We start from the raw sequence: 20,390 nt of genomic DNA on the forward strand, positions 1-20,390 counted from the left end.
GCATGCTCCTGATGAGGTGGCGGACGGTCTCCTGAGGGATCTCCTCCCAGACCTGGACTAAAGCATCTGCCAACTTCTGGACAGTCTGTGGTGCAACGTGACGTTGGTGGATAGAGCGAGACATGATGTCCCAGATGTGCTCAATTGGATTCAGGTCTGGGGAACGGGGGCGGGCCAGTCCATAGCATCAATGCCTTCGTCTTGCAGCAACTGCTGACACACCCCAGCCACATGAGGTCTAGCATTGTCTTGCATTAGGAGGAACCCAGGGCCAACCGCACCAGCATATGGTCTCACAAGGGGTCTGAGGATCTCATCTCGGTACCTAATGGCAGTCAGGCTACCTCTGGCGAGCACATGGAGGGCTGTGCGGCCCTCCAAAGAAATGCCACCCCACACCATTACTGACCCAATGCCAAACCGGTCATGCTGGAGGATGTTACAGGAAGCAGAACATTCTCCACGGCGTCTAAAGACTCTGTCACGTCTGTCACATGTGCTCAGTGTGAACCTGTTTTCATCTGTGAAGAGCACAGGATGCCAGTGGCGAATTTGCCAATCTTGGTGTTCTCTGGCAAATGCCAAACGTCCTGCGCGGTGTTGGGCTGTAAGCACAACCCCCACCTGTGGACGTCGGGCCCTCATATCACCCTCATGGAGTCTGTTTCTGACCGTTTGAGCAGACACATGCACATTTGTGGCCTGCTGGAGGTCATTTTGCAGGGCTCTGGCAGTGCTCCTCCTGTTCCTCCTTGCACAAAGGCAGAGGTAGCGGTCCTGCTGCTTGGTTGTTGCCCTCCTACGGCCTCCTCCACGTCTCCTGATGTACTGGCCTGTCTCCTGGTAGCGCCTCCATGCTCTGGACACTACGCTGACAGACACAGCAAACCTTCTTGCCACAGCTTGCATTGATGTGCCATCCTGGATAAGCTGCACTACCTGAGCCACTTGTGTGGGTTGTAGACTCCGTCTCATGCTACCACTAGAGTGAAAGCACCGCCAGCATTCAAAAGTGACCAAAACATCAGCCAGGAAGCATAGGAACTGAGAAGTGGTCTGTGGTCACCACCTGCAGAGCCACTCCTTTATTGGGGGTGTCTTGCTAATTGCCTATAATTTCCACCTGTTGTCTATCCCATTTGCACAACAGCATGTGAAATTGATTGTCATTCACTGTTGCTTCCTAAGTGGACAGTTTGATTTCACAGAAGTGTGATTGACTTGGAGTTACATTGTGTTGTTTAAGTGTTCCCTTTATTTTTTTGAGCAGTGCATATATATATATTTCTAAATCTCCCCCTTCCGTCTACAGTGGTAGTGTCCCTTTAACTGAGTCTTCTGCCAGTTTTAGCACATTTCTACCACTATGTGCAGCCTTTCAGTACACCACAGAAAATGAAACATTATTATGATGAGTTCTTCAGCTCAGATGCACTGACAAGCTTAGCTCTGCTATACCTGTACTCTTTAAATAAAGTATTTTTAGAGGAAAACTTAAAAGAAATCCCAAAAAGGAAATCATGAAACTGAAAATGGACATCCACACTGACTTAATGTAATTCCGAAAGTAAATACCTACTGCATGGTAGGTTAATATTAGTAATGGACATGCATGCCATCATGGTGACAACTGTCAGAGGAAAGTACAAGAGAACCAAAATCTGACAAATATGTTGATGCAGAAATCTGACACGAAAGCAGAAGGTGACGTGTCATCTAAGCAGATGTTTTATAAACAGAATGTCAAAGACGTCATCCTCAATGTCCTCATCTGATGTTATAATTGTGTGCAATCCCAGGATAAATTTGATTTGTAAAATTACATGTAATGTTAGACATTAACAGCCAAGCAAAGCCATTTAATTCTCTTTTGTCTTTCAGAAGGCAAAACCTGTTCATTTTAACAAAGCAATATATGAGCTTGCTGTAATCTCTGCATCTGACATTTGCACTTTTTCTTTGTGCATTACTCCATTTCCTATGAGGCTCGGTCTACCCCATGTTCTGGCTAAAAATGCACTGTACATAAACAAAGCTGCAATTATAATACTTGCATTCAATTCAAAGGGGAATTCAATTTATATATCGGCGGTAGGTCTTTATTCTCATCAGTGACATCCCGGTTTGCTCATGAAAATCAGAAATGTTGATCATGACAGTGCCGAAATTTCAATGCATATTACATGAACCTTACAAACTGTTTGAATATTGAATTTCACATTGTCTGGCAGCATCATTCATATTTAAAGGGAGATTCTCCTTTATGTAGGCATTTTACATTATAATAGCTTTGCCTTTAATAAGCCACTGGTGCAATGGTCACTACAGGACCAGCTTCTGGCAGGAATAGAATAAACGGAGAGTTACATAGTTGTATAGTATGGTTGAAAAAAAGACATAAGTCCATCTAGTACAACCAAGTGATGGGTGGGCATGGGAATTTTAGGTAAGGGGAGTGAGATCCAAATTTCTACACATTTAAATAAGCACTAGTGTTATTGAATTGTAATAATTCATCTAAGCCCTTTTTAAAACTGTCCACTGTTCCTGCTGTGACGGTGTCCTGAGGGAGACCATTCTATAGATTTACATTTCTTACAGTAAAAAAAAGCCTTGACTCCTCTGGAGACTGCACTTTGTCTTCTCCAGGAGAAAGCAGTGTCCCCTTGTCTTTTAAGAGAATTTTACAAGGAACAGCATTTCACCATTTTTTTCATATGGCCTATTTATATATTTATATAGGTTAATCATGTCCCCCCATAGATCTTTCTTTCCAAGATTAAATAAATGTATTCATTTAGGCTACTTTCACACTCGCGTTTGGTGCGAATCCGTCATGGATCTGCACAGACAGATCCGTTCAGATAATACAACTGTCTGCATCCGTTCAGAACGGATCCGTTTGTATTATCTTTAACATAGCCAAGACGGATCCGTCTTGAACACCTTTGAAAGTCAATGGAGGACGAATCTGTTTTCTATTGTGCCTGATTGTGTCATAGAAAACGGATCCGTCCCCACTGACTTACATTGTGTGTCAGAACGGATCCGTTTGGCTCAGTTTCGTTAGACCGACACCAAAACGTTGCAAGCAGCGTTTTGGTGTCCGCCTCCAAAGCAGAATGGAGATGGAACAGAGGCAAACTGATGCATTCTGAGCGGATCCTTTTCCATTCAGAATGCATTAGGGCAAAACTGATCTTCGTCTGCTTGTGAGAGCCCTGAACGGATCTCACAAACAAAAAGCCAAAACGCCAGTGTGAAAGTAGCCATAGTCTGTCCCCATAACTAAGACCCTCCATGCTCTTATTAATTTAGTTGCTCTTCTTTTTACTTTTTCCAGCTCCAAGGCATCCTTTCTATGGACTGGTGCCTAGAACTGAACTGCATATTCCAGATGAGGCCATACCAAGGCTTTGTAAAGTGGTAATATTACATCCCTGTCCTGCGAGTCCATGCCTCATTTAATACCCCCCCCCCCCATGGCTTACAGCTACTGTAAAAAGAACAATAAATGACAAAAAATGGAATTTACAAAATACTAATCTGAGAGGTCAGCTGTAGCCTTCGAAGTATACAAAGGGTTTAATAAAATCTGTAAAAAGGAGAGAAAATCTGTAAAAATACAAAATGAACAACAGGTGGCACAAGAGAGCAAAACAAATCTCCAAAAATTATTTAAATATATAAATGCTAAAAAAAAAAAAAAAAAAAGGTCTAAGCAGGTAGGTCCTTTAAATTACGATAAAGGGGGGTTAGTCACTGAAGATAAAGAAAAGGCAGAGGTACTAAATGTTTTTTTTAGCTCTGTATATACAAAACAAGAGAAAGGAGTTGACATCGGTGGTGCCAGGGCTATTAGCACATCCGATAATATACTCAACTGGCTTACTGTAGATATGGTCCAAGCTAAGTTGAAAAAGGTAAATGTGAACAAAGCTTTTTTCGGTGCTAATAAAGAGAAGGATTTGATTCAAGATTGCTGCGATTTTTCTGAAGTCTTTCCTGGCATTTAAGGGGCCCTTCAGGCTGGGGCCTGACATCACTAGCACCGCTACTTAGATTTGGATTCTTTGGAGTAAGTGGTGCTGTCCTTCCTCTATTTTTGGATTGAAAGACTGATATCACAAATCCTATTTATCTTTTTTCATAACTATTGAGTGTGGTCATAATCTGATCACAAAGACAATGTTTATGAAGAGCTTTAATAGGGAACCTCAAGATTCAATTGGTCACCTGCACTCCTATTCAAAATAATATTTACCACCAAAAAATACACAACTGAGGCCTTAGTGTACAAATATATGCACCTAGAGGTGATGTCGGACCACAGTATGGTATATTTGGTAGCCAATTAAAAATTTCACCAAACATTACAATGTCCCTTTTCCACCCCTTTTCCACTCATGGCTTAAACAGTACAACTACTACCTTGTAAAATTAAAAATAATCATTGTGTGGATACATAAATAAAACTTTTGTTTTTTTATGTCTCTTTGAAAAGAAGCTCTTCCAAGGATAAACTCTTCTTAGGCCTCTTTCACACTTGCGTTGTCCGGATCCGGCGTGTACTCCACTTGCCGGAATTACACGCCGCATCCGGAAAAAACGCAAGTGTACTGAAAGCATTTGAAGACGGAACCGTCTTCCAAATGCATTCAGTGTTACTATGGCACCCAGGACGCTATTAAAGTCCTGGTTGCCATAGTAGGAGCGGGGAGCGGGGGAGCAGTATACTTACAGTCCGTGCGGCTCCCGTGACGTCACTCTGGAGCGTCACTCTGTGATCACATGATCCATGCGCTTGGGGCGCCCTGACGTCACTCTGGAGCGCCCGGGGAGCCGCACGGACGGTAAGTATGCTGCTCCCCCGCTCCCCGCTACACTTTACCATGGCTGCCAGGACTTTAGCGTCTTGGCAGCCATGGTAACCACTCTGAAAAAGCTAAATGTCGGCTCCGGCAATGCGCCGAAACGACGTTTAGCTTAAGGCCGGATCCGGATCAATGCCTTTCAATGGGCATTAATTCCGGATCCGGCCTTGCGGCAAGTGTTCCGGATTTTTGGCCGGAGCAAAAAGCGCAGCATGCTGCAGTATTTTCTCCGGCCAAAAAACGTTCCGTTCCGGAACTGAAGACATCCTGATGCATCCTGATGCATCCTGAACGGATTTCTCTCCATTCAGAATGCATTAGGATAATCCTGATCAGGATTCTTCCGGCATAGAGCCCCGACGACGGAACTCTATGCCGGAAGACAAGAACGCAAGTGTGAAAGAGCCCTAAAACTCAAACACATCTATAAAGAAGAAGACATAAATGTTGACATTAAACTACCCTGTAGTAATAATTCCCTAAAAATAGAAATCATATGAACTTACTACTTGCTCATGAAGCACATCTGATTTATCAGAAAAGGCAATCAAAAATTCATCCAAACATGAATCCAGATTTTGATTTTCCTTAATTTTAGGTTGCGAAGAAAACAGAAGACATCTGTTGATGAGAAAAAAAAAGCAATCAACCAAAAATTTACATGGCAAATGTGTAGAATGAGAAGATAGAATCTAGCCAGAAACAATGATTGAAGTAATGTGTTCTGTAGAATGACCTGAGGATAGATCACCCCAAAACAATAGGACTAAGTTAGAAACAATGCAGAATATTTGGAGAAGAGGGAATAAATTGTGTCTGGGATTGTAATTATCGAGAAAGAGATGGCATGCTGAATAGCTACTCAACATGCAAAGTGTTTTGTGAATTCTCAAATAGAGGTAATCAGTAACAATAATTAAACTTGACGTTAAGCATTCATTTGATGATTCTATCATCCATAGTATGCTATCCCCCCTTCAGATTTAGGAGAGGTTCCATTTACTTGTCTATTTCAAATGTTGTGAGACTTTAATGAGCCTCTGCACTAACGTGCAGTTTTTTTTCTGGCAAATTGCCCGGATAGTGCTTACAACCTGTATCTTTATCCTCAGCAGTTTCAAGATATAAAGGGAACATCCAAACTATTAGGTTACCATTTTACCAGGAAATTGTTGGTAATTAAATGAACATAAAAATGTTATTGGCAACATACAACGAAGTTGTTACACTGCTTAATATTAACTTTCTCTAAACAGAACACCACAATCACATTTCATAAAATATGAAAATCAGTATAAAACTTTGAAAGCCTTAAAGTACAGTTGCTTTTTTATTTTAGAAATACCCATTGAGAAATTGTATTTTATGTTTATAAATTTTATTAAAGGGGCCTTGCCATCCATTTTCTATTCATATGATAACAGCCTAAATGTGTATGTATAACTGGTGGATGGTTATCTGGAAATCATTATTTGAAGTCACTCCATGTATTCTACTTCTTGCCCTGACTCGTTATCTTCCTCTTTTGTTTGGACGTTTAGTGCAGCAAAGAGGCTCACTTGACTTTCTCAGTCAGACAATTTACTCTCACCAGAGAAGGAAAGGGGTGAGTGGTTCATTTAGAGCATCACACAGTACACTACTCTTCTGTGGGCATCTTTATATAGACTTATCAAGAGAGCAATGTTGCTGTTATCCTGTAATCCCTATTCTACTAATCTACCAGTTTACTAACAGATACCATATTTCCCTTACAGCATCAGTAAACTAGCAGCAGTAGCCTATCTATATAGGAGTTTTATCTCTCTGTGCTGGCTGCTACAGAAGAACATTATTTTGTATTTCATGTTCAATAACATAGTACTGCTGAAATGAAAAAGAAAAAGCAGTCAAAAATTCTAAAATAAATTTTAGATATATATATATTTTTTAAATACCCCTTTCTGATAATATTTGCTTGCAGATGTGGCTGTCTCAATTTTGGTGCTGCATTCCTAACTAACCTGTCTCTCCCACAGGCTTATTTTAATAAAATACAGAGTGGGTTCAGCATATATGTGGTACCTAGCTTCCTTGAATTTTTTGGCAGCCGGCACCAAAAGAGTTAGTATTTAACATACGCTTCTGTCTAAAAGAGATCACCTTGCCATGGTAGACAGGCATAAATAATTTTGTATAAATGTATTTGCCAAGAATCTCACATTTCTATGATCAGTATAGCATTAGAAGTATTATATTTTCTAGATTGAATATTGCACTAGTTTATATACTTTGGTTTTGTGTTTGCAAAGTGCTGTTGCATTGTGTTACTTTTTTTGTTTTTATACTTGTTTGGTGCACTAAATCTACTGTGTTCACTATTAGGTATTTGGCTTTATAGAGCCACCATATTCTTCAGACTTTCTCTCTTATTAATATGTAAGTCTATATAAAGAAACCTGCTGACAGTACTATGGGTAACTTTTTCTAAACACACTGCTACAGACAATCACATTTCTATAAAATATGAAAATCAGGGTAAAATGTTAGAGGCATCCCCAAAGATGGCAATATATTTATATTATTAAAACATTTTCTGTTTCAAATCTATTGAATGACTTTGCATTTCTTAAAAATAAAGAACTTCTTTAACCTCTCAGGCTTGATTAAAAAAAAAATAAAAAATCTTTGTTACTATAAACTATTTAGAACTTATTTATTTTTCCATTATTGTAGGGCTTGTTTTTTGCAGGACAAGTTGCAGTTATTAATGGCATCATTTAAGGGTACACATAATTTACTGATTATCTTTTATTAACTTTTTGTGGGATGGAAAAAATAGCAAAACTGAGATTTTACGTTATAAATTTAGTTGCATTTATTTTTATGGGTCAGTTTGATTACATTGATACAATATATATATATACACAGTCAGGTCCATAAATATTGGGACACCGACACAATTGTAACATTTTTGGCTCTATACACCACCACAATGGATTTGAAATGAAACGAACAAGATGTGCTGATGTGCTTTAACTGCAGACTATCAGCTTTACTTTGAGGGTATTTACATCCAAATCAGGTGAACGGTGCAGGAATAACAACTGTTTGCATATGTGCCTCCCACTTGTTAAGGGACCAAAAGTAATGGGACACTTGGCTTCTCGGCTGTTCCATGGCCAGGTGTATGTTATTCCCTCATTAGCCCAATTACAATGAGCAGATAAAAGGTCCAGAGTTCATTTCAAGTGTGCTATTTGCGCTTGGAATCTGTTGCCATCAACTCTCAAGATGAGATCCAAAGAGCTGTCACTATCAGTGAAGCAAGCCATCATTAGGCTAAAAAAACACAACAAACCCATCAGAGACAAAGCAAAAACATTAGGCGTGGCCAAAACAACTGTTTGGAACATTCTTAAAAAGAAGGAACGCACCGTTGAGCTCAGCAACACCAAAAGACCCGGATGACCACGGAAAACAACTGTGGTGGATGACCGAAGAATTCTTTCCCTGGTGAAGAAAACACCCTTCACAACAGTTGGCCAGATCAAGAACACTCTCCAGGAGGTAGGTGTATGTGTGTCAAAGCCAACAATCAAGAGAAGACTTCACCAGAGTGAATACAGAGGGTTCACCACAAGATGGAAACCATTGGTGAGCCTCAAAAACAGGAAGGCCAGATTAGAGTTTGTCAAACGACATCTAAAAATGCCTCCACAGTTCTGGAACAACATCCTATGGACAGATGAGACCAAGATCAACTTGTACCAGAGTGATGGTTAGAGAAGAGTATGGAGAAGGAAAGGAACTGCTCATGATCCTAAGCATACCACCTCATCAGTGTAGCATGGTGGTGGTAGTGTCATGGTGTGAGCATGTATGGCTGCCAATGGAACTGGTTCTGTTGTATTTATTGATGATGTGACTGCTGACAAAAGCAGCAGGATGAATTCTGAAGTGTTTCGGGCAATATTATCTGCTCATATTCAGCCAAATGCTTCAGAACTCATTGGACTGTGCTTCACAGTGCAGATGGACAATGACCCAAAGCACACTGCAAAAGCAACCAAAGAGTTTTTTAAGGGAAAAAAGTGGAATGTTATGCAATGGCCGAGTCAATCACCTGACCTGAATTCACTTGCTGTAGACAAAACTGAAGGGAAAATGCCCCAAGAACAAGCAGGAACTGAAGACAGTTGCAGCAGAGGCATGGCTGAGCATCACCAGGGATGAAACCCAGCGTCTGGTGATGTCTATGCGTTCCAGACTTCAGGCTGTAATTGACTGCAAAGGATTTGCAAACAAGTATTAGAAAGGTGAAAGTTTGATTCATGATTATTATTCTGTCCCATTACTTTTACTTTTGGTCCCGTAACAAGTGGGAGGCACATATGCAAACTGTTGTAATTCCTGCACCGTTCACCTGATTTGGATGTAAATATCCTCAAATTAAAGCTGACAGTCTGCAGTTAAAGCGCATCTTGTGTGTTTCATTTCAAATCATTTGTTGTGGTGTATAGAGCCAAAAATGTTAGAATTGTGTAGATGTCCCAATATTTATGGACTTTGAGTGTATATATATATATATATATATATATATATATACAGTCATGTGAAAAAATTAGGACACCCTTTGAAAGCATGTGGTTTTTTGTAACATTTTTAATAAATGGTTATTTCATCTCCGTTTCAACAATACAGAGAGATTAAAGTAATCCAACTAAACAAAGAAAACTGAAGAAAAGTCTTTTCAAGATCTTCTGTAAATGTCATTCTACAAAAATGCCTATTCTAACTGAGGAAAAAGATAGGACACCCTCACATGTATTCCCTCTTAAATTGGCTCAGATCTCACACAGGTATATCACACCAGGTGCACATAATTAGTAGATCGTTACTCTGCATGTTGAATGAGGCTTGCCCTATTTAAACCTCAGACATTTAGTTTGGTGTGCTCCTGACTGTTGAAGTGAGAGTGAGCACCATGGTGAGAGCAAAAGAGCTGTCAGAGGACTTCAGAAAAAAGATTGTAGCAGCCTATGAGTCTGGGAAGGGATTTAAAAAGATCTCAAAAGATTTTGAAATCAGCCATTCCACTGTCCGGAAGATAGTCTACAAGTGGAGGGCTTTCAAAACAACTGCCAACATGCCCAGGACTGGTCGCCCCAGCAAGTTCACCCCAAGAGCAGACCGCAAGATGCTAAAAGAGGTATCCAAAAACCCTAAAGTGTCATCTCGAGAACTACAGCAGGCTCTGGCTACTGTTGATGTAGAAGTACATGCCTCTACAATCAGAAAGAGACTGTACAAGTTTAACTTGCATGGGAGGTGTGCAAGGAGGAAACCTTTGCTTTCCAAGAGAAACATCGAGGCCAGACTGACATTTGCCAGCGATAAAGTTGACAAAGACCAGGACTTCTGGAATAATGTTCTTTGGACAGATGAGTCCAAAATTGAATTATTTGGACACAACAGCAGAGGACATGTTTGGCGTAAACCAAACACAGCATTCCAAGAAAAGAACCTCATACCAACTGTGAAGCATGGAGGTGGAAGTGTCATGGTTTGGGGCTGCTTTGCTGCAGCAGGACCTGGTCAGCTCACCATCATAGAATCCACGATGAATTCTACTGTGTATCAGAAGGTGCTTGAAGAACATGTGAGACCATCAGTTAGAAAATTAAAGCTGAAGCGGAACTGGACCATGCAACATGACAATGACCCAAAACATACTAGTAAATCAACCAAAGATTGGCTGAAAAAGAAGAAATGGAGAGTCCTGGAATGGCCAAGTCAAAGTCCAGATTTGAATCCCATTGAGATGCTGTGGGGTGACTTGAAAAGGGCTGTACGTGCAAGAAACCCCTCAAACATCTCACAGCTGAAAAAGTTCTGCATTGAGGAGTGGGGTAAAATTTCCTCAGACCGATGTCGAAGACTGGTAGATGGCTACAAGAACCGTCTCACTGCAGTTATTTCAGCCAAAGGAGGTAACACTCGCTATTAGGGGCAAGGGTGTCCTATCTTTTTCCTCAGTTAGAATAGGCATTTTTGTAGAATGACATTTACAGAAGATCTTGAAAAGACTTTTCTTCAGTTTTCTTTGTTTAGTCGGATTACTTTAATCTCTCTGTATTGTTGAAACGGAGATGAAATAACCATTTATTAAAAATGTTACAAAAAACCACATGCTTTCAAAGGGTGTCCTAATTTTTTCACATGACTGTATATACACACACACACACCATGCATTTATGCATTTATAGCCACATTTATTATTAAAGTACGCCAACTTTGTGACATGAAAAGGTCGCAGATTGCATGTTATTCAAATGCACTTACACAAAAGGGGTGGTGTTGAGGGGGATATGCCAGAAGAACACTGAAATCTACACCAGCCAGGCGCAGCATCCAGCAGCATGCCAGGTTATCATAGGCCGACCTACACCACTGCGCTATGATAAATCGGATTCTGCCCGACGGGATGTTTTACTACTTTTGCACTTTAACCCCTTAAGGACTCGGCCCTATTTCACCTTAAGGACTTGGCCATTTTTTGCAAAATTGACCAGTGTCACTTTAAGTGGTGATAACTTTAAAACGCCTTGACTTATCCAGGCCATTCTGAGATTGTTTTTTCGTCACATATTGTACTTTATGACACTGGTAAAATGAAGTCAAAAAAATTATTTTTTTTCCATAAAAAAATACCTAATTTACCAAAAATATGGAAAAATTAGCAAATTTCAAAGTTTCAGTTTCTCTACGTCTGTAATACATAGTAATACCCCCAAAAATTGAGATGACTTTACATTCCCCATATGTCTACTTCATGTTTGAATTATTTTGGGAATGATATTTTATTTTTTGGGGATGTTAGAAGGCTTAAAAGTTTAGAAGCAAATCTTGAAATTTTTCAGAAATTTACAAAAACCCAATTTTTAGGGACCACTACAGCTCTGAAGTCACTTTTCGAGGCTTACATAATAGAAACCACCCAAAAATGACCCCATTATATAAACTACACCCCTCGAGGTATTGAAAACTGATTTTACAAACTTCGTTAACCCTTTAGGTGTTGCACAAGAGTTATTGGCAAATGGGGATGAAATTTGAGAATTTCTTTTTTTTGCCTAATTTTCCATTTTAACACATTTTTTCCACTAACAAAGCAAGTGTTAACAGCCAAACAAGACTGTATCTTTATTGCCCTGACTCTGCCGTTTACAGAAACACCCCATATGTGGCCGTAAACTACTCTACGGCCACACAGCGGGGCGTAGAGTGAAAGGTGCGCCGTTTGGTTTTTGGAAGGCAGATTTTGCTGGACTGGTTTATTTACACCATGTCCCATTTGAAGCCCCCCTGATGCACCCCTAGAGTGGAAACTCCATAAAAGTGACCCCATCTAAGAAACTACACCCCTCAAGGTATTCAAAACTGATTTTACTAACTTTGTTAACCCTTTAAGTGTTGCACAAGATTTAATGGAAAATAGAGATACAATTTCCAAATTTCACTTATTTGGCAGATTTTCCATTTTAATATTTTTTTTCCAATTACAAAGCAAGGGTTAACAGCCAAACAAAACTCATTATTTATGGCCATGATTCTTTAGTTTACAGAAACACCCCATATGTGGTCGTAAACTGCTGTACGGGCACACGGCAGGGCGCAGAAGGAAAGGAATGCCATACGGTTTTTGGAAGGCAAATTTTGCTGGACCGGTTTTTTGACACCATGTCCCATTTGAAGCCCCCCTGATGCACCCCTAGAGTAGAAACTCCCAAAAAGTGACCCCATTTTAGAAACTACGGGATAGGGTGGCAGTTTTGTTGGTACTAATTTAGGGTACATATGATTTTTGGTTGCTCTATATTACACTTTTTGTGCGGCAAGGTAACAAGAAATAGCTTTTTTGGAACCGTTTTTTTTTCTGTTATTTACAACATTCATATGAAAGGTTAGATCATGTGGTAATTTAATAGAGCAGGTTGTCACGGACGCGGCGATACCTAATATGTATACAATTTCTTTTATTTATGTAAGTTTTACACAATGATTTCATTTTTAAAACAAAAAAAAAGTTTTTGTGTCTCCATAGCCTAAGAGCCATAGTTTTTTCAGTTTTTGGGCGATTATCTTAAGTAGGGTCTCATTTTTTGCGTGATGAGATGACTGTTTGATTGGCACTATTTTGGGGTGCATATTACTTTTTGATCGCTTGCTATTACACTTTTTGTGACATAAGATGACAAAAAATGGCTTTTTTTACACCGATTTTATTTTTATTTTTTTACGGTGGTCACCTGAGGGGTTAGCTCATGTGATATTTTTATAGAGCCGGTCGATACGGATGCGGCGATACCTAATATGTATACTTTTTTTTATTTATGTAAGTTTTACACAATGATTTTATTTTTGAAACAAAAAAAATCATGTTTTAGTATTTCCATAGTCTAAGAGCCATAGTTTTTTCAGTTTTTGGGCGATTATCTTGGGTAGGGTTTGATTTTTGCGGGATGATATGACGGTTTGATTGTTACAATTTTGGCGTACATGCGACTTTTTTGATCACTTTTATTACCTTTTTTGGGAAGTAAGGTGGGCAAAATTTCAATTTCATCATAGCTTTTTATTTTTATGGCGTTCACCTTTCGGGTAAAGTAACATGACCGTTTTATAGATCAGGTCGTTACGGACGTGGCGATACCAAACATGTGTAGGGAATTTTATTTTTTTCACTTTTAATCAGTGATAAATGTGTTTTTAGATTTTTTTACTTTTTTTCACTTTTTTTTACTTTTTTTTTTACCCAGACCCACTTGGTTCTTGAAGATCCAGTGGGTCTGATGTCTGTATAATACAGTACAGTACAATATATATTGTACTGTACTGTATTTTACTTACACTTTGTCTGAACAGATCTGTTCAGCACCATGGACAGCAGGATGCCTGAGAAGGCGTCCTGTTGCCATGGGAACCTTCCCCGTCATGGGACCGCTGTATGGAAAGGGTTAAATGGCTGACATCGCAACACAGATGTCCGCCGTTTATACCAGAGTGTCAGCAATGAGCTGACACTCTGGTATACCACTGTACACCAACGATTATTCAAGGGCAGGCGGGCGGAGGATCGCGATCCCGCCTGCCGCACCGCCCACCTCCCGCACCACCCGCACCGCCCGCAACACCCCCCCTGCACCACCCGCCACCATAAAACCATTCAGGGGTGCAGGGGGGGGGGTGGAAAAAAATGTATATGGGGCATTTTGAAGTTTGATCCCCGCGGCCAGGGACCGCGGTTTGCTGCAATCGCCGATACGGGGGGGGGGTCATATGACCCCCCCGGCGTTGTGACAGGATGCCGGCTGAATGATTTCAGCCGGCATCCTGTTCGGATTAACCCCAGCAGCGCCGCAATCTCATTTTAAACTCATGACGTACCGGTACGTCATGGGTCCTTAAGGACTCGGGAAACATGCCATACCGATCCGTCATGCGTCCCTAAGGGGGTTAAGGAAAAAAATTTTTTTGCTTTCCCGCATTCCAGGACCCATAAATTTCTTATTTTTTTTCTACAGAGTTGTGTGAGGGCTTGATTTTTGCAGAATGACTTCATTGGTTTCATTCTGAGGTACATATAACTTTTTAAAAACCCTTATATTTAGTTTTTTGGTGGCATGAAACAGCAATTCTGGCATTTTATGGAATTCATCACAGATTAGCAAACCAGTCGAGATTAGTTTCAGGTCCAGTTCGCCAAATGTTTTCAAAAGTTCGGTTTTCTGTTCAGGCTGAACCGAAGTTACTTCAATTGCCCTGAAAGTTGGTATATAACCCCCTCTAGCCTCACTATGACAGCAATAGTAAATAATGTGAAAAAGTATAGAAGGAATAGCTCACTCTTGTGCGAATAAGGACCAGGTGCTCTAGGCCAGAAAAACTGTATCACCCATACAGGCAAGTATAGAAAATAGATAGATAAATAGGACTGGCACTCTGTATGTGTGGCAATATGGAATGAATGCAATACGTAATATAATAAAAGTGATCACAATTTAATCAAATAAAATACAATAAGATACATAATAAAATAGAAACATATATAAACGCTTAAAATTGATAGCAGCACTGGCATATAATAATTTGTAAATTTATGATATACAGTTCATGTAAACGCCCAAATTCATGGGTAAAGTAGTTGTCTTATTAATCACAAAGTTATATAAAGTGCAAAAAGGGGGAAAGTCTGATGGTTATGCAGCTTGTGAAAGAAATGTGCCAAAAATCTGCACAAAAGTATTGTCTCCTGAATAGCGATGGGTTGCAATCACTATAATGAAGTACTCCAAAGTAAGAAGGTAACGGATCTTACTTTGAGCTAGCTGGAGTAAAAGGACAAAGTCACTCACATGTGTAGTGCGAATGGTCCCCGCACTTGGAGGTGGACGCCGGAGCAATGCGGTCTGTAGCGTGCTGCTGGCTTGGCCGTCTGTGTCGCGGAGTGCACTGCGTCTCACGTGATCCGTGACGTACCTCCGATCTGGAGCTCCGGCAAGGTATCGCGAGACCTAGTATGCGGCAGTCAGATGACACGAGCTGTGCTCGGCAGGTCCTAAGGGAGTTTTTTCACTGGAGCGCTCCAGTTATTGCAGCAAGTTATTCACAGATTATTTTCTCATCTGTGCATATGGAGAAGGCCTTGGTTATAATGGGAGAATGTCAGCTGGTTACGCCAGACGCGTTTCGGGGACCTCTTCCCCTTCTTCAGTGGCAGCTGATCTCCCAAAGTTTGGATTGGCTTTATATAGGCCACATAGAGAAACCCAAAAAGCGGTTCGGATTCCCAGTTCCAGTTTTTTGTTCATTGTTATATTTCTCATTTGCAAAATATATTGCATTAAAACCGCACACAGCAGCACTTATGAGAAATATAACAATGAACAAAAAACTGGAACTGGGAATCCGAACCGCTTTTTGGGTTTCTCTATGTGGCCTATATAAAGCCAATCCAAACTTTGGGAGATCAGCTGCCACTGAAGAAGGGGAAGAGGTCCCCGAAACGCGTCTGGCGTAACCAGCTGACATTCTCCCATTATAACCAAGGCCTTCTCCATATGCACAGATGAGAAAATAATCTGTGAATAACTTGCTGCAATAACTGGAGCGCTCCAGTGAAAAAACTCCCTTAGGACCTGCCGAGCACAGCTCGTGTCATCTGACTGCCGCATACTAGGTCTCGCGATACCTTGCCGGAGCTCCAGATCGGAGGTACGTCACGGATCACGTGAGACGCAGTGCACTCCGCGACACAGACGGCCAAGCCAGCAGCACGCTACAGACCGCATTGCTCCGGCGTCCACCTCCAAGTGCGGGGACCATTCGCACTACACATGTGAGTGACTTTGTCCTTTTACTCCAGCTAGCTCAAAGTAAGATCCGTTACCTTCTTACTTTGGAGTACTTCATTATAGTGATTGCAACCCATCGCTATTCAGGAGACAATACTTTTGTGCAGATTTTTGGCACATTTCTTTCACAAGCTGCATAACCATCAGACTTTCCCCCTTTTTGCACTTTATATAACTTTGTGATTAATAAGACAACTACTTTACCCATGAATTTGGGCGTTTACATGAACTGTATATCATAAATTTACAAATTATTATATGCCAGTGCTGCTATCAATTTTAAGCGTTTATATATGTTTCTATTTTATTATGTATCTTATTGTATTTTATTTGATTAAATTGTGATCACTTTTATTATATTACGTATTGCATTCATTCCATATTGCCACACATACAGAGTGCCAGTCCTATTTATCTATCAATAGTAAATAATGTCTGAGTGACTCTGACATACATAGCTATGGGTAAATGCGCATTTGACGGGGTTAAATACAGCATGTTTAAAAACACACTGCGCAGGCACATGTCTCATGCTTTTTCAAATTCCAAATCTTCCCAAAATTGTCCCTTATCGTGGGCAGATGATATTTAAACACACACGGCAGCAGCCATACAGAATGTGATGGTAGGCAGGTTGCATTAGTGGCATGATGGTGGCTGTGGTATGCTGGAAGAAGAAGCAGCCTTACGGAAGATGATGGTTGGCAGGCAGCAGTGGCATGATGGAGGCAGGCATGAAGACAGCAACATTGGCAACATGGGGTACCATCAACAAGGCTAGATCTATTCATCAGCTCAGCTGGAAGAGTGTGAAAATTTCCAGGCTTGGTTCATTTTGACAAAAGTGATATTTAGGACAACTTGGTCCTCTTGGGTGTCACCACGTCTTCCCCACCCACGCAGCACTGAAATCCCTCTCTGAAACTGGAGCCTGTGCAAGAAATGAGAAAGAGGGTACTATGCCAGTTCAGGAGAGCATTGAGCATTGGTCATTGAGGCGGGAGCTTGCTGACTGGCCTCTGCCTGATGTGGCACATGGAAAAACTGCTCCATCATATTGAGTAGTGATGAGCGGCAGGGGTCATATTTGAATTCGCGATATTTAGCGAATATTTTGTAGAATATTCGTTGAATATTCGCAAATTTGAATATTCGTTATATTCTACAATTTTTTTACTCGAAAAATCGTTGACAATGTAATGATCGCGCAATATGCAAATTTTTGTAATGCTAATTTTTATCGCAAATTTTTCAATTGCCGAGCAAAACATGATTCCTCCCTGCTTCTTGCTTGTGGACCAATTAGTCATAGCACTATATAGAATATATTCGTTTTTTCGAATATTCATAATATTCTAAAACAACAATATATAGCAATATAGCGAATATTGGGAAAAAAAACAAATATAGAGCAATTTAGCTAATATGGTGCTATAATCTTTTTTTTCAGTAGTTGAAATTTTTTTCAAATCTGAGCTTCAGATGAGAAAAAAATTACAACTATTAGACAAAGAAGATTATAGCACTAGATTAGCTAAATTGCTCTATATTCGTTTTTTTCTAATATTCACTATATTGCTATATATTCTTGTTTTAGAATATTACGAATATTTGAAAAAACTAATATATTCGATATAGTGCTATATATTCGTATTTTAGAATATTCATCATTTTTCCCATTTAAAGTCATGATTCCTCCCTGCTTCTTACTTGTGGGCCAATGAGTGCTTGTGGCAGCAGGAGGGGGGTGACTTTGTGGTGGGCATAGAGGGGCATCCCTTTCAGACATGCTGGCGGCAGGCATCTGCTTGCCGTATGTTGCAGCAAGCTGTGTGAAAAGTGTTACCTCGTAATAATGTAATTTGTCCTCCCTTTCTGCCAGAGGAAAACATTCTCCCATTTTGGCATAACATCGAGGGTCTAAAAGCAAGGCTATCCAGTAATAATCATACATAGCTCCCTGCTGAGGCAGTCTGGTGCATGACCAAATCGTTCAAGTACAGATGCTCGAGCATGTGCAATGTTAAATTACAGGGAGTTGGAATGTTGCAGATTATCTGGATTCTCTAGCGGTGTATCTGCATTCTGATGTTGCCAGTCCAGAAGAGCGTTCCTCATCATGAGAATGGCTAAAAAGAGGGACAGCCTCATGGACGTTGCCAGAATCTTGTGCAAGCCAGTGCATTTTTTAAAAAGGCCATGCAATGAGCATGTGCTATTTCCCCCAAGCTTAGGGCAGCCAGGATGTTGTGTTGGCTCAAGTAGAGTTGATGTACTTGAGCAACTGCTCAGCTGTGTGGCTACTCTCTCCCAGTCCAATCAGCTCCAGAACGTGACAATACTTGACTTGATACATGTTATAGGAAGGAGGGGTAATGTGAGTGACGCCGTGCCCTTCTGCTGTTAGGGACGGAACCATGGAGGAGGAAGTGGAGAAGGAAGATAAGTGCCTACTTTTGTAGTGACCAAGAACGGGTTTGCTGATGCCACTTTTTGTGCAGTGGCTGGGTCAGGTGGATAATATATGCTGTATTTGTCGTGACTCCAATTGCAGCATGCACAGGGTACTATCCCAGGGCCCTTCCAAGGTGTTATAACGCATGTCCCAGATTAGGAATGCCAGAGTGGTGTAATGGCCTATAATATCTCTGTAGGATAAAGATAATTGTGTCATAGTGTCTCCTACCTGGGTTCAGCCAGACTCCTGGCTCCCTTGCAATAAATTTGAGTGTAGTGATAGTAGGAGTAATAGAGTAATTTTGTAGAAGAAATTATGTCCAGACCTTTAGATGAAGTTCAAACATTTCTTTACTTGAAATAACTTTCATCCAAGCAGGATACAGCTTTAGTCTCTTGGTCCCAGCAGGTTTTGGCAATCATTGGCAGGAATGAATACTTCTGCTTTAAATGTGGAGCTCGCAAGATAAACATCTGCTTGGTAGCTCGGTAATTATGGCAGGATTAGCTTCTGCACTTATCTGGTACCTTCTGCTTTGTGGAGACAGACTAGCTGAGGAGGAAAAAGCTTCTCCTAGGTCTCTAGACTTATCGCACAGATGGATTCTCAGGGGATGCTTTTTTTCCTGGAACTCTAGAGGTTCTGTGTAGTTTTCTGCATTCCTCATCCAGCAAAGCTGAAGGTGCTCAGACTGGGATTATGGCCAAGTCTCAGCCGAGACTAGGTCCTTCCTGTATTCCCTATCCATGGGGGTTCTCCTGAACGCTATTACACAGCTTTCCCCAACAGGGGTGGCTGGCACACACTGACTAAACTTCCTTCTCCACCCAGACTGGAGGATATGGGACCAGCCCACCTCCCCACAGAGGGGGAGCTAAGCTGGAATAAACCATTCCAGCTCAGATACACTAAACTGTGACTTGTACTTGCCAATGGGTTGCTGCCACCTACTGGTAACCAGGCTAATTACATGAACAATTGCATTTAACATGGTTTTGTATGCACATTTGTGGAAGACATGAGCAAAATCACATCAGATGACAGTATAAAGGCTCTTAGAAGATAGTAGTGGGGTAGAGGCATGTAGTAACAACTCTGAGGTGTTACACTGTGGGAGTCAGTCCCATGATATTGTTGGACGGGGTCAAAAGGACCTGGGCATGTTGTTGGGGTGCTGCCTCTCCACTACCTCAAAAAACATTGCCCCGTATGGCAATGAAAGACATGTGCAGCTTGCTATACAGCGAGAATCACAAGGAGTTGCCTGCATTCTCCGCCACATGAGTGTACAAGGCATTACTACAATGGTACTGCAGAGACTGCACCACTAGCAATGTGGCCAGGTGGGGGTTTAGCTTGTAGACAAGTAATTGCTGGTTGAGAAAAGTTTTTTCATGGCCAAACATTCCGTTATTGATGTCTCACGATGGAGTTGAGGACAAGGAGGAGTCTTAGCAGGAGAAGAAGAAGGTGATGATGATGATGATCATGACAAAGATTCTGTATTGCTTGGGGATACAGTTTGGCTGCCACAAAGAAGACCAGGAGAACAGACAGACTTGTTCTTATTGGGAATGCTGGGCAGTTGTATTTTCTGAAAGGATCCGGTGATTCCTCCATATGTACTGCAATAAAACTCTGGTACTTATAATAATGGCTTAT

The sequence above is a fragment of the Bufo bufo genome, chromosome 5 (assembly GCF_905171765.1).
Source record: "Bufo bufo chromosome 5, aBufBuf1.1, whole genome shotgun sequence".
Taxonomy (NCBI): Eukaryota; Metazoa; Chordata; class Amphibia; order Anura; family Bufonidae; genus Bufo; species Bufo bufo.